The sequence below is a fragment of the Physeter macrocephalus genome, unplaced genomic scaffold (assembly GCF_002837175.3).
Source record: "Physeter macrocephalus isolate SW-GA unplaced genomic scaffold, ASM283717v5 random_2416, whole genome shotgun sequence".
In the NCBI taxonomy this organism is placed as follows: Eukaryota; Metazoa; Chordata; class Mammalia; order Artiodactyla; family Physeteridae; genus Physeter; species Physeter macrocephalus.
The window spans coordinates 1685-12079 of record NW_021147702.1 but is presented as its reverse complement, the minus strand read 5'-3'; the positions used below and the strand labels follow the sequence as shown (position 1 = coordinate 12079).

Genomic DNA, 10395 nt, shown 5'->3' with positions numbered 1-10395 from the left:
AGGTGGTCCCCCCCCAGGCACCACCTTCTCCCCTCGGCCCACCAGGCGCCCCTCCCGCCGGCTCACCCACAGCCTCCTGCCTGCTCCCTGCACGAGTCCGCCAGGAGGAGACAGTGCTGTCTCCCGTCCTTTCCGAACCCGCCTGCTGGACGGGCCCCCATGGGAGAACGGCCCCAGAGCCAGGCTGAGCTTAACCGGGAGGCTCCGTCCCCGCCCCGGACTCCACATCACACCCAGGCAGCCATGAGGCACGCTAGGCGGTAGCGGGGGGGGAAAAGATGCCACCCTGGAGGGGGGAAACAGGACCCTGACGACAGCCCTGAGGACAGAGGCCACGGGACAGACCAGGCCTGAGCCTGAGGCCCGCCCAGGCAGGGGTCAGGAGGGAGCGAGACTGGGGCGCCATCCCTGCCGGGGCTTCTGGGGGTGGGGAGGAACAGGCAGATGGCGCCAGGAAAAGGACCACCGAGACCCCATCCTGCTGGGGGGCAAATGGCTTGGGACCCGGCCCCACTGAGCAAATCCCCCAGAGGACACCCCGGCTGCTAGGAGACAGGGAAGTGCGAGGCCTGGGCCTCAGCCAGGTTCACACGCCACCCACCCAGAGCCAGCAGGGGTGGTGGCCCAGCTCCAACAGGCCCCACGCCCACGCCCGAGGCCCGCTCACCAGCAGGTGCCAGGAGCAGAGACGAGGCCCCAGCCACACGCCTTCCCCCAGGCTGGCCCCATCTCACCTACTAGGTCTGGGGAGGGGGTGGCTGGTCGCGCCAGCTGGGAGCAGCCCCCTGTCCTGCAGGTCCAGCTGCGGGCAGGGCAGGGCAGGGGGATGGTGGAGCTGACCACCCACACCCCTCGGCCAGCCTCCACCCCTGCTCTGGCCACACCTCTGCACCCGACCCTCCCTGCTGTCCGCTCCCCCAGGAGGATGGGAGGGACCCGGCTGAGGAAAGCGGAGCACCGGCCCCTCAGGATGGGACTGCCGCCCACCCGACAGTGAGGGAGCCCCAGCACTTCAACAAGGGAGACAGTAGTCTGGAGACCCTTGGGATTCCCGTGCAAGCCCCCAGCACGGGCGGCCTCACCCAACTCCAGGGCACAGGGCCAGGGCTCTCCAGGGCAGCCACCTCCACACCCCCCAGGAACCCCGATGAAGCCAGTGATGGGAGAGTGTGCGTGCGTGTGTGTGTGCGCGTGCGTGTGTCTGGAAGGTCCCCACAAGCCCAGCGAGGCCGCAGCCAGGGGAGCAGGACTGAGGACAGCGCTAAACAATGGGCGGGGCTGGGGGACTGCCCTTGGGTCGGAGCACCTGCTGAGGACGGGCCAGGTACAGACGCCCGCGCTCAGCGGGGTGGCACCAGGTCCTCGGGCGGGCGGAGAGGGTGAGGGCCAAGGATGTGCCCTGCAGGTGGGTGGCGGCTGGGTGGGGACAGGGCCTGGCTGCTGCCCTGATTATGCCCATCCGCAGAGCGGGCCGCTAGGAAGAGCTCCCCCGGGCAAGGGAGGGCCGGCGCCCACGCAGTGCCCCGGGCCCCCGTGGGCAGGCCGCCTCCGAGGGAAGACTGCAGGGGAGCCGGGCCCGCCTTGTCCTGCCTTCTGCCCAGGCCTGAGGGACTGGAAGGTGGCTCTACTTAGGGGGACAGTCAGATGGCCCAGGAGTGTGGGGCTGCAGCGGGCCCGAGCGTCTCCCGGAGCCCTAGGACCCTGCGGCCCCACCTCCCGGCCGGAGGGTGTCCCCGGCAGCCACCACCACAGCCACGAGGCCGGGCCCAGCAAGCACGGCCTCGGCCTCGGCCTCTGCTCCTGGGACGGAGACAGAGGGCCCAGCTCTCCCGACACCCACGGTCCTGGGGTTCAAGAAGTGCATGGCGGCCTCGGTCGGGGCCGGGGAGCTGTCTCCAAGGGCCCCGGCGTTGCCCAGCAGCGAGAGCCAACAGGAAAGGTACTCGCCGCCCACAGAACCTGCGTGACCAATTCAGAGCCACCAAGCGGGTCATCAGGGAGTCACATCTGAGTCCCAGCCAAGAAGGATGCGGCGGGCACCTCTCCCTTGGCCACAGTGGGAGCTCCTTCCTGGGACCAAAGGGACACTCGGCTGCCACCCCGGGCTGGCGCCTGCCACTGCTGAGCCATCACAGCCCAGCCCGGGGCTACCTGGCATGGTCACTGAGGACAAGGGGCTCGCCAGCCTGCACCCTCACAATGGGGCCCACCCCTCTCTGCTCCCTGCCCCTACCCACTTCCCAGCTGCTCGGTGGGAGGCTGGCAGGGCGGGGAGGGGAGTGGGGAGAGGAGGGCCTGCACCTATGGGCACAGAGAGGCCACCCCAGCCTCAGGCAAGGTAGCTGCCCCCGCCCCCACCCCACTGGGAAGGAGAGGGGGTGGGGACCTTGGAGGTGGGAGAGCACCGGGGCCCAGGCCTGGGGGCGCACTTGCATGGCCCTGGCAGTGGATGGGCTGCTGTGACGAGAAAGCGCTTCCGGCCCCCGCACCCACGGCAGCGCAACTAGCCGGCACTCCCACCAGGGCTGCAAACTCCTGGGCAGAGGGCACGCACCGCTGGCTTTGTGGGCCACGCTGGGGTCCTGCCACATGTTCTTTCTTTCCTCTGGCTTTTTCTTTTTTAACTTTGTTTTGAAAATTTTATCTATTTTTGGCTGCGGTGGGTCTTCGTCGCTGCGCGCGGGCTTTCTCTAGTTGCGGTGCGCGGGCTTCTCATTGCGGAGCACGGGCTCTAGGTGCGCGGGCTTCAGTAGTTCAGGCTCGTGGGCGCAGCAGTTGTGGCGCGCGGGCTCTAGAGCGCAGGCTCAGTAGCTGTGGCGCACGGGCTTCGTTGCTCCACGGCACGTGGGATCTTCCGGGACCAGGGCTCGAACCCGTGTCCCCTGCACTGGCAGGCGGGTTCTTAACCACTGCGCCACCAGGGAAGTCCCTCTTTCTCTGGCTTGTAGTGTGTTTTGTCTGCAACTGTTTAAAGGTGAAAAGCCACTCTGCCCTTACAAACACAGGCCCTCCCTGTCTCGGTCCTGGGCTGGAACCTGCCACCCCCCGCTCAGACGAAGAACGCATTGCCAAGGGGCCTGTGCGGACCAGGAGTCCCGCACCCAGATTCAGGAGCGAGGACACTCCTTGGAGCCTTCTCATCCGCCCTGAACGCGAACAAGCTACGCCCTAGCGGGTACCGTCCCCCTCCTCCGCTCTTCCTGGGTTGACCTGTGTGAGCCATAAAAATACAGCAGAGGTGAGGGGTTGTCACTTCGAGGTGAAGTTCTTAGAGGAACACTGCGGCCTTGATCTCGGGGCTGCTCTGTCCTAGGTGGTGGGCTCTGGCGAAGCCCTGCCCTGAGCAGCCCTAGGGACAGGCCCAGTGGGGAGGCCCGAGGCCCCGCCACATCCACGCACGCCATCTTGGAAGCAGAGCGGCCCCCGCCCATCCCCACACCCTAGGCAGACCAGGGGGCTGTGGCCCCAGCGGAGGACTCGACTGCAGCCTGTGATGGACCCCAAGCCAGACGCCCCCAGCCAAGCCTTCTAGAATCCTGTGCTTCACACACGCAGGAGATTACGACGGTTGGCTGTGTTAAGGTGCTACGATTGGGGTAGTCTCTTATGCAGCACCGAGTAACTAATACACGATGATTTTAAACGGAGAAGACCACTCCAAGTCAGTCTGAAGCAAACAAACCGACGAGAAGCCCCAGAAGCCATTAGGAGAAGCCTGGAAAGTCTGATGACACAAACACTAGAATCGTATGCCTGGCCAAACACAAACCCCAAACCACAAAGTCAAGACACAAGTGACAAAGCGGGGCAAAAAAATAGTAGCAAGACGTGACTCAGGGCTCATATCGTTAACGCATAGAGAGCTTGAACCGGTCAACAAGGAAAGCCCAACGACGCAAAGGAAAAGGGGGTGCAGGAGGGGACCAAGGAAAATGCAAGCCAAAGGCTACCCCCCCCCATCTGATCCCACAGCCAGAACGTGCTCGGGGGGTTGGGGTCCCAGAGCTGCCGGTTCCGGGCACACATGGTGGCTGGTGACTGGCACAGCATTTGCTCTGCGGCTCCAACTAGAAGGCGGGCCATCCTGGAGCCGAACAAAGACCAGCCACCGAAAAGACTGGCCAGAACGGTGGGTGGTGGCGCTGGGCGTTGAGCAGGTCTGGGCAGCATCACCCGGGAGCTGGGAGACCCTCTTGGTGAGGAACGTTTGGCAGGAAAGGCGGCGGCGGCGGCGGCGGCGGCGGCTGGAGAGGGCTGGCCACGCCCACAGACCAGACAACTGTCAGGGCCGTTCCGGGGCAGACAACCCCGTTTCTGGCCTCCACGCTCCCCCAAATCCACACTCATGGTCTCAGGGCTCGTGTTCCTTTCCCATCTCTGAGCTCGGCGGTCAGGTCTTTTTCCTCTGCCTCATCAGAGAGTTCTCCCCAACCCCACGCCCAGGCCTCCGCCCCTCCCTCCTAAGTGTCCAGATGTTACAGCCCCAGTCCGGGAACTGCTGAGCACGTGTACAAACCTGACACCTGATCCTGCCGGGGGTGGGGCGTGGGGGGGGGGCGGCGGGGCGCTGTGGACCACATCCTCAGGCAGGGAAGGGTGAAGGCTGCTCAATGGGAAGCCCCAGACCTCGCGAGAGCCAGCACCCTCCTGGCGCTTCCCAGGCCCGTGGGGACCCTGCAGAGGAGCCAGTCTGGGGTAGGGCAGGGGGCACACACCTAGGAGTCTCAGGCCTCTAGAGCAGTGCTTCTCACAGTGGGGTCCCTGGGCCAGCAGCAGCGGCACCCAGGATTGCTGGACTAGCAAATGCGCAGGCCCCGCCCCAGGCGTGCAAGAGCAGAGCCTCTGGGGTGGGGCCCTGCAACCCCGGTTTGAACGCGCCCTCCAGGTGTTCTTACGCGCCTCTCAGCGTGAGAACCACCACGGGGATGGACGGTTCCTGATCGCACCTCTTCTAGAGAAGCCATGAGCTTTCTCTCTCTGCGGGGCTCACCTTGACCTCCCAGGTGAGAGGCAGACAGGCAGGCAGGCAGGCAGGCAGGCACCCACAGGTTGTCCTGGAGAACAGGCGTGCTTGGGCAGGATTCCTTCCCAGCACGCCACACCTGTCAAAAGTGACATGGGGAAGACTTTGTTACTTCGTGCCATCCCCCTCCAGCAGCATGGACAGACACCCCTGGCAGACACCAAGTTTCCGGCACGGCCGCAGCTCTGCCCACCTCTCCCTGGATACCACGTGTGTGTGGAGGGGGGAGGATCCGTGCTTCACAGGGAACCGTCCGAATCACACTCAGGGGCGCTGGAACACAGTGGGCCAGGCAAGGGGTGGGGTGGCGGGAGGGTGGAAGCTCTCAGAAGCGCGGAGCCAAGGCCGCCCTCAGAGGCCAGGACTGGGGGGGTGGGGGCGCAGACGGAGTGTCCGTGCCCTTTGCCATCCCGGTGGGGTCGCCGCCCTCCTTTCCCCCCCTCACCGGGCCCCTGGGCACCCCCAATACACTGTCCCTGGCCATCTCGAGCGCCAGACGCCCTCAGGACAGTGCGGGGAATCCTGCCGGGAGCGGCGGGAGGGGCGCCCGACGGAGCCCCCGAGGTCTCCAGGGGCCTGGACTCGGTGGAGGCTTCTCCTCAGCCTCTCCCCGGGAGAGGGCGTGGGCCCCCGGGCGCTCGGGGAACGGGGACTCTGGCCAGGCCCAGGACCCAGAGGGGCGCGGGGCGGAGTACGGGGAAGGTGGGCGGTGACCACAAGGCCGGGGCGTCGTCCCGGGGCGTCGAGCCCCGCCCTGACTGCCCCCGCGCCGGTCTCCTCACGGCCCCTCAGCGCGCCCACCGGAACCCGCAAACACCGCTTTCCTGCCCACCCCTTCCAGCTGGCTCCGCCAGTGACCAAGCTCGACTCGTGACGAGACCCGCCCCCAGGAAACCCGGCCCCCTGGTGTGACGGGCACCTCCGTTGCCCAATCAAAACAAGCCGACCCCCTGCGCGCCCCTCTCGGCTCTGCCCCCCGGCGGTTTTTCCTCAGCCGCCGGCCGGGCCGGCTGCGGGCCTCTAGGTGTCCCCGCCGGGAGAGCGGGCACTGTCCGTGGAGAGTCGCGCGAGTGGTTCGACGTGTACACGCTAAGCCCTGCTTGTGTGCTTTTGGTATGAACTTGTATTATGAAGGAATTAAGTTCACAGGAAGTTACACGGAATCGTCCAAGAGGCCGGAGCACAACCCGCAGTTCCCCCAGCGTCAGTCAGCCTGTTGCACAGCTAGTGGGACCGCACACCAGGAAAGGGCATTGGTGCCAGCGGAGAGCTGCTCCGGGTTTTATCCCCGTGTGTGTGTGTGTGTGTGTGTGTGTGTGTGTGTGTGTGTGTGTGAACTCAGGTGACCACCACTGCCATCAATATCCAGCCCGTCCCCTGACAAGGACCCCTCCTGTAGACCTTTCATAGCCACAGCCCCCTCCCTCCTCCTCCTCCCAACCCATGGCAACCGGATTCTATTCTCAGCTCTGTAATTTTGTCATTTGAAGACATTACATAAGGACTTCCCTGGCGGTCCGGTGGTTAGGAGTCCCCGCTCTCACTGCCAAGGGCGGGGGTTCCATCCCTGCTCCCGGCCGGAGCTAGGATCCCGCGAGCCACCCAGGGCTTTTTTTCACGCACACACTGCTCTTGAGATCCATCCATCGGAATGGCTGCAGGTATCAATAGTTAGTTCTTCCTTTGTATTGCTAGCTGTCGTCCTTGGTGTGGATCAGCCAGTTTGTTCAGGCCTTCACCCGCTGAGGGACATGTTGCCGATTCCCACTTTTAGGCTTCTACAAATAAACCTGCTATGGACATGCGTGTACAGGTTTTCCTGTGGTCAGAAGTTTCCATTTCTTTGGCATGCCTGCCCAACAATGCAACTGCTGGGTTCTAAGGAAGTGGAAGTTTAGCCTTGGAAGAAGCTGCCAATTTGCATTCCACGGTGGCTGGACCATTTTACACGTTAGCAGCCCGCATATTTTTAAAGCACATAATTGAACATTTTCACAAAACATTATCTTAAGCAAGACTGTTAACAGTTCTGTTTCTCACTTCTAACTATGTTCTTGTATGCAATCACCAACATACTCACACAGTTTTAAAAAACACAAACCCTGCACATTCGGCTGTGATCTTCTTTTAACTAGCAATAATAGAGCTTCGAAATTCTTCCACGTCAGTACAGAAACCTCTAGCTCATTTCTTCTCTGGCCACGCGGTATTTGATAGGGTACACGCCCTATAATTTGCATAACAAATCCCCAACTGATGAACTTTTACCTTTTCCCTTCTTCTTCTTCTCCTTTCTCTTTGTTTTTGCTACCTGCTCGGAACATGTGTCCATGTCACCCTAGAATAACTACCTCTAAGTGGACCTGCCAGGTCAAAACCTATGGGCATTTACAGTTTTAACGGACACTACATAATTGCCTCCCCAAAAGACCCTGCTTGTCGTACACTAGGGCTGTTAGTCCTCTGTTCCATGTGTTGGAAATATTTTCCCTCAGTCTGTCTCTTGTCTTGAAGGACTAGGCTGGCTGGTTTGGGCTGTCAAGAAGCTATATAATTTTATATGACCAAATTTATTAAACTCTCAGTTGATGATTTCTGGGTTATGTATCTTGGGCACCAAGGCCTCCTCCCACGTGACAGGAGAGTGATGCGACTGCGGGGGGGGGGCGGGCGGGGCGCGGGGGGGATTCCTGAGTCCCCACAGCAAATTCCTCGTTGACCCTGGCTGGCGGCGCTCTTGAAAGGTCACCTGCACGGTGAAAAGGAAGGACAGGGCTGTAAGAAGAAGTGGGTCCATCCCAGCATGGGTCTGAGTGAGCAGGAGAGGAGCCCCCTGCCCCCATCGTCCACAAGCTGGGGCTGCCTCCCCTCCCCGCGCCGCAGACAGAAGGGCTTCAGAGAACCGCAGGCCGAGGGAGAGAGGACGCCCACCGCCCCCCATCGTGGTAGTACTGCTGGGCTCCGCGAAGAGCAGCCGCTCCCTGGGAGGGGACGCCTCACCCCCGGCTTGCCCCTCGGGACTGCCGGAGGCCCAGCCGAAGATGGGTCTGCCATCTCAAATGGAAGACCCCGCCCACCCTCACGGAACATCAAACGACTGGCCGTGTCAACGTCCTGTCCCCAGGGCATCCCTGTCAGAGGCCAGATAATATAGTTTTCGGTGAGGGCGGCGAGTGTCTGCTCCGTGCCTGGACTCGTCCATCCCACCCTCGCGGTGGCCCTAGGAAGTTGGGAGCGTGTCATCCCCATTCTCCAGATGAGCAAATGAGGACAACACGACACAGAAGGGTTGAGTAGCTTGTTCTGAATCACTAGCTAGCAGGTTGCCGAGGCGAGGTGTGGATCAAGGACACCGGCCTCTAGGCCTGACCTCCGTTTGCAGGCTAGGCGCTCCATCTGGATCGCTCCCTCGCCGGGAGGCTCCTGGGCCGTGCTGCGTGTGCCACATCAGCTTGTCCTGAAGGCATCAGAGGTGAGTCCTGGTGACGGCCCCCGCCCCGGCCTTGGGCCAGCCCATAGAGGAAGGAGGGGGAGAAAGAGAAACACCTGCTCCTCTTGTGCTTAATCGTGGGGGGGTGGGGCTTTGAAACACAGGCTGCCATTACCTTTGGACGCTCCTGAGACCGGAGAGCAGTTCTCACGGGTAGTTACAAATTGTCTGCAGTACTGTGATAGAAGGCTACTCCAACGGCCCAAATCTTCAACAGCCTCCGAGACACAAAACAAAGATACCAAGGAAGGAACCACACCCCGGCCTTGGGCCAGCCCATAGAGGAAGGAGGGGGAGAAAGAGAAACACCTGCTCCTCTTGTGCTTAATCGTGGGGGGGTGGGGCTTTGAAACACAGGCTGCCATTACCTTTGGACGCTCCTGAGACCGGAGAGCAGTTCTCACGGGTAGTTACAAATTGTCTGCAGTATTGTGATAGAAGGCTACTCCAACGGCCCCCGCCCCGGCCTTGGGCCAGCCCATAGAGGAAGGAGGGGGAGAAAGAGAAACACCTGCTCCTCTTGTGCTTAATCGTGGGGGGGTGGGGCTTTGAAACACAGGCTGCCATTACCTTTGGACGCTCCTGAGACCGGAGAGCAGTTCTCACGGGTAGTTACAAATTGTCTGCAGTATTGTGATAGAAGGCTACTCCAACGGCCCAAATCTTCAACAGCCTCCGAGACACAAAACAAAGATACCAAGGAAGGAACCACAAAGATAAGACTAATTTTAAAAGCCCAGGCCGATTTGAAAAAGAAAAAGAACTCTAGAAGTTAAAAACAAAGCCACAGTCATTGAAATAAAAATCTCAACAGATGAATCAAACCACAGATCGGATGCCACCGAAGAAGGAACCAGTGGCCTGGAAGATAGTTGGTGCCTCGGAAATCACCTCCTGCCCCTCCTGCCCCGTTCCCCCTCTTAGCCAATGCTGTTGCGCTCTCCTTCCATGAGAAACTGCAGCAGCCCCTCCTCAGAGATCCAGCCTCTGTTCTTCAAGGCCCCTCATCCTGGCTTCTAGGCTTCAGATGACGTCAACCCCCTCTCTTTTTCCCAGGCTCTGGGGGTGGGGGGGCAGCTTCTTCCTGTACTATCTCTGTTCCTCCAGCCCTCCGATCCCTGAGGAACCAAGTGGGGCTCGAGGCACCCACGACCTGCGGGGGCCTCACCACTCATCAAGCTCTCCCCTGCGGTCGACTGAGATGAAGGGCCAAGCGCAGCAAGTGCCCGGGGGAGCCGGAGCGGCTGCTGCCCTCAACTGTCGTGGAGGGGACGCTGGGGATCAAGGCTGTGCTGTGGGGTGACTCCAGGGTGTGCACAGAGAAAAAACTGACAAGGTCCGATTCCTTACCTCTCAGCTCAAGGCACACCTGTCAAGTGACACGGGGAAGACTTTGTTACCTTCTTGCTATCCCCACCTCTAGAAGCGTGGGCACCTCTGGCGGACGCTTAGATCCCTGGTGGTATGGGTACTAGCTCTGGACACTTCTCTGGATGCTATCCTTGGGCGGGCGGGGGAAGGACCCGTGCTTTATCTTAGAACATCTCAGAGGCACACTCAGGAGGCACTGGAATTCAGTGAGCGGGGAAAGAACTGTGGGGGGTGGGGGGTGCCACATTCTGGGCCCTGGGAGGGTGGAAGCTCCCAGGAGTACAGATCAAGGCAGCTCTCAGAGGCCAGGGCTGGGGCTCAGCTGGACAAGGAGTGACAGTGCTCGTTTGCCATCTGGGTGGGGTTGCCACCTTCCTCTTCCCCTTCTCCAAGTCACCCTGGGGAGCACAACGTCTCTTTTCTCTGCCGGGTCAGGGTGGGCCCAATGGTGCTCACGGGCTCTCCTGAGCCCTGGATCTTGGGGCCGGCTCTTTCTTGGCCTTTCTCGCGG

At 61.5% G+C, this 10395-nt stretch overlaps 2 long non-coding RNA genes across 3 annotated transcripts; both read right to left on the bottom strand.

The window, feature by feature from the left end:
* Positions 1 to 33: 33 nt before the first annotated feature.
* Positions 34 to 7530, bottom strand: LOC114485687 (uncharacterized). The gene is made up of 3 exons (XR_003679047.2): positions 5217 to 7530; positions 4991 to 5102; positions 34 to 4254 (listed from the first exon to the last, which is right to left on the bottom strand). It is a non-coding gene; the product is annotated as an uncharacterized lncRNA (long non-coding RNA).
* A 4-nt stretch (positions 7531 to 7534) lies between these two features.
* On the bottom strand, positions 7535 to 10045 carry LOC114485686 (uncharacterized). 2 transcript variants are annotated; one of them, XR_003679046.2, is made up of 4 exons: positions 9864 to 10036; positions 8629 to 8731; positions 8394 to 8480; positions 7535 to 7772 (listed from the first exon to the last, which is right to left on the bottom strand). It is a non-coding gene; the product is annotated as an uncharacterized lncRNA (long non-coding RNA). The 2 variants fall into 2 exon arrangements; XR_003679045.2 differs by having other exon boundaries at positions 8394 to 8731; positions 9864 to 10045.
* Between the last annotated feature and the right edge of the window lie 350 nt (positions 10046 to 10395).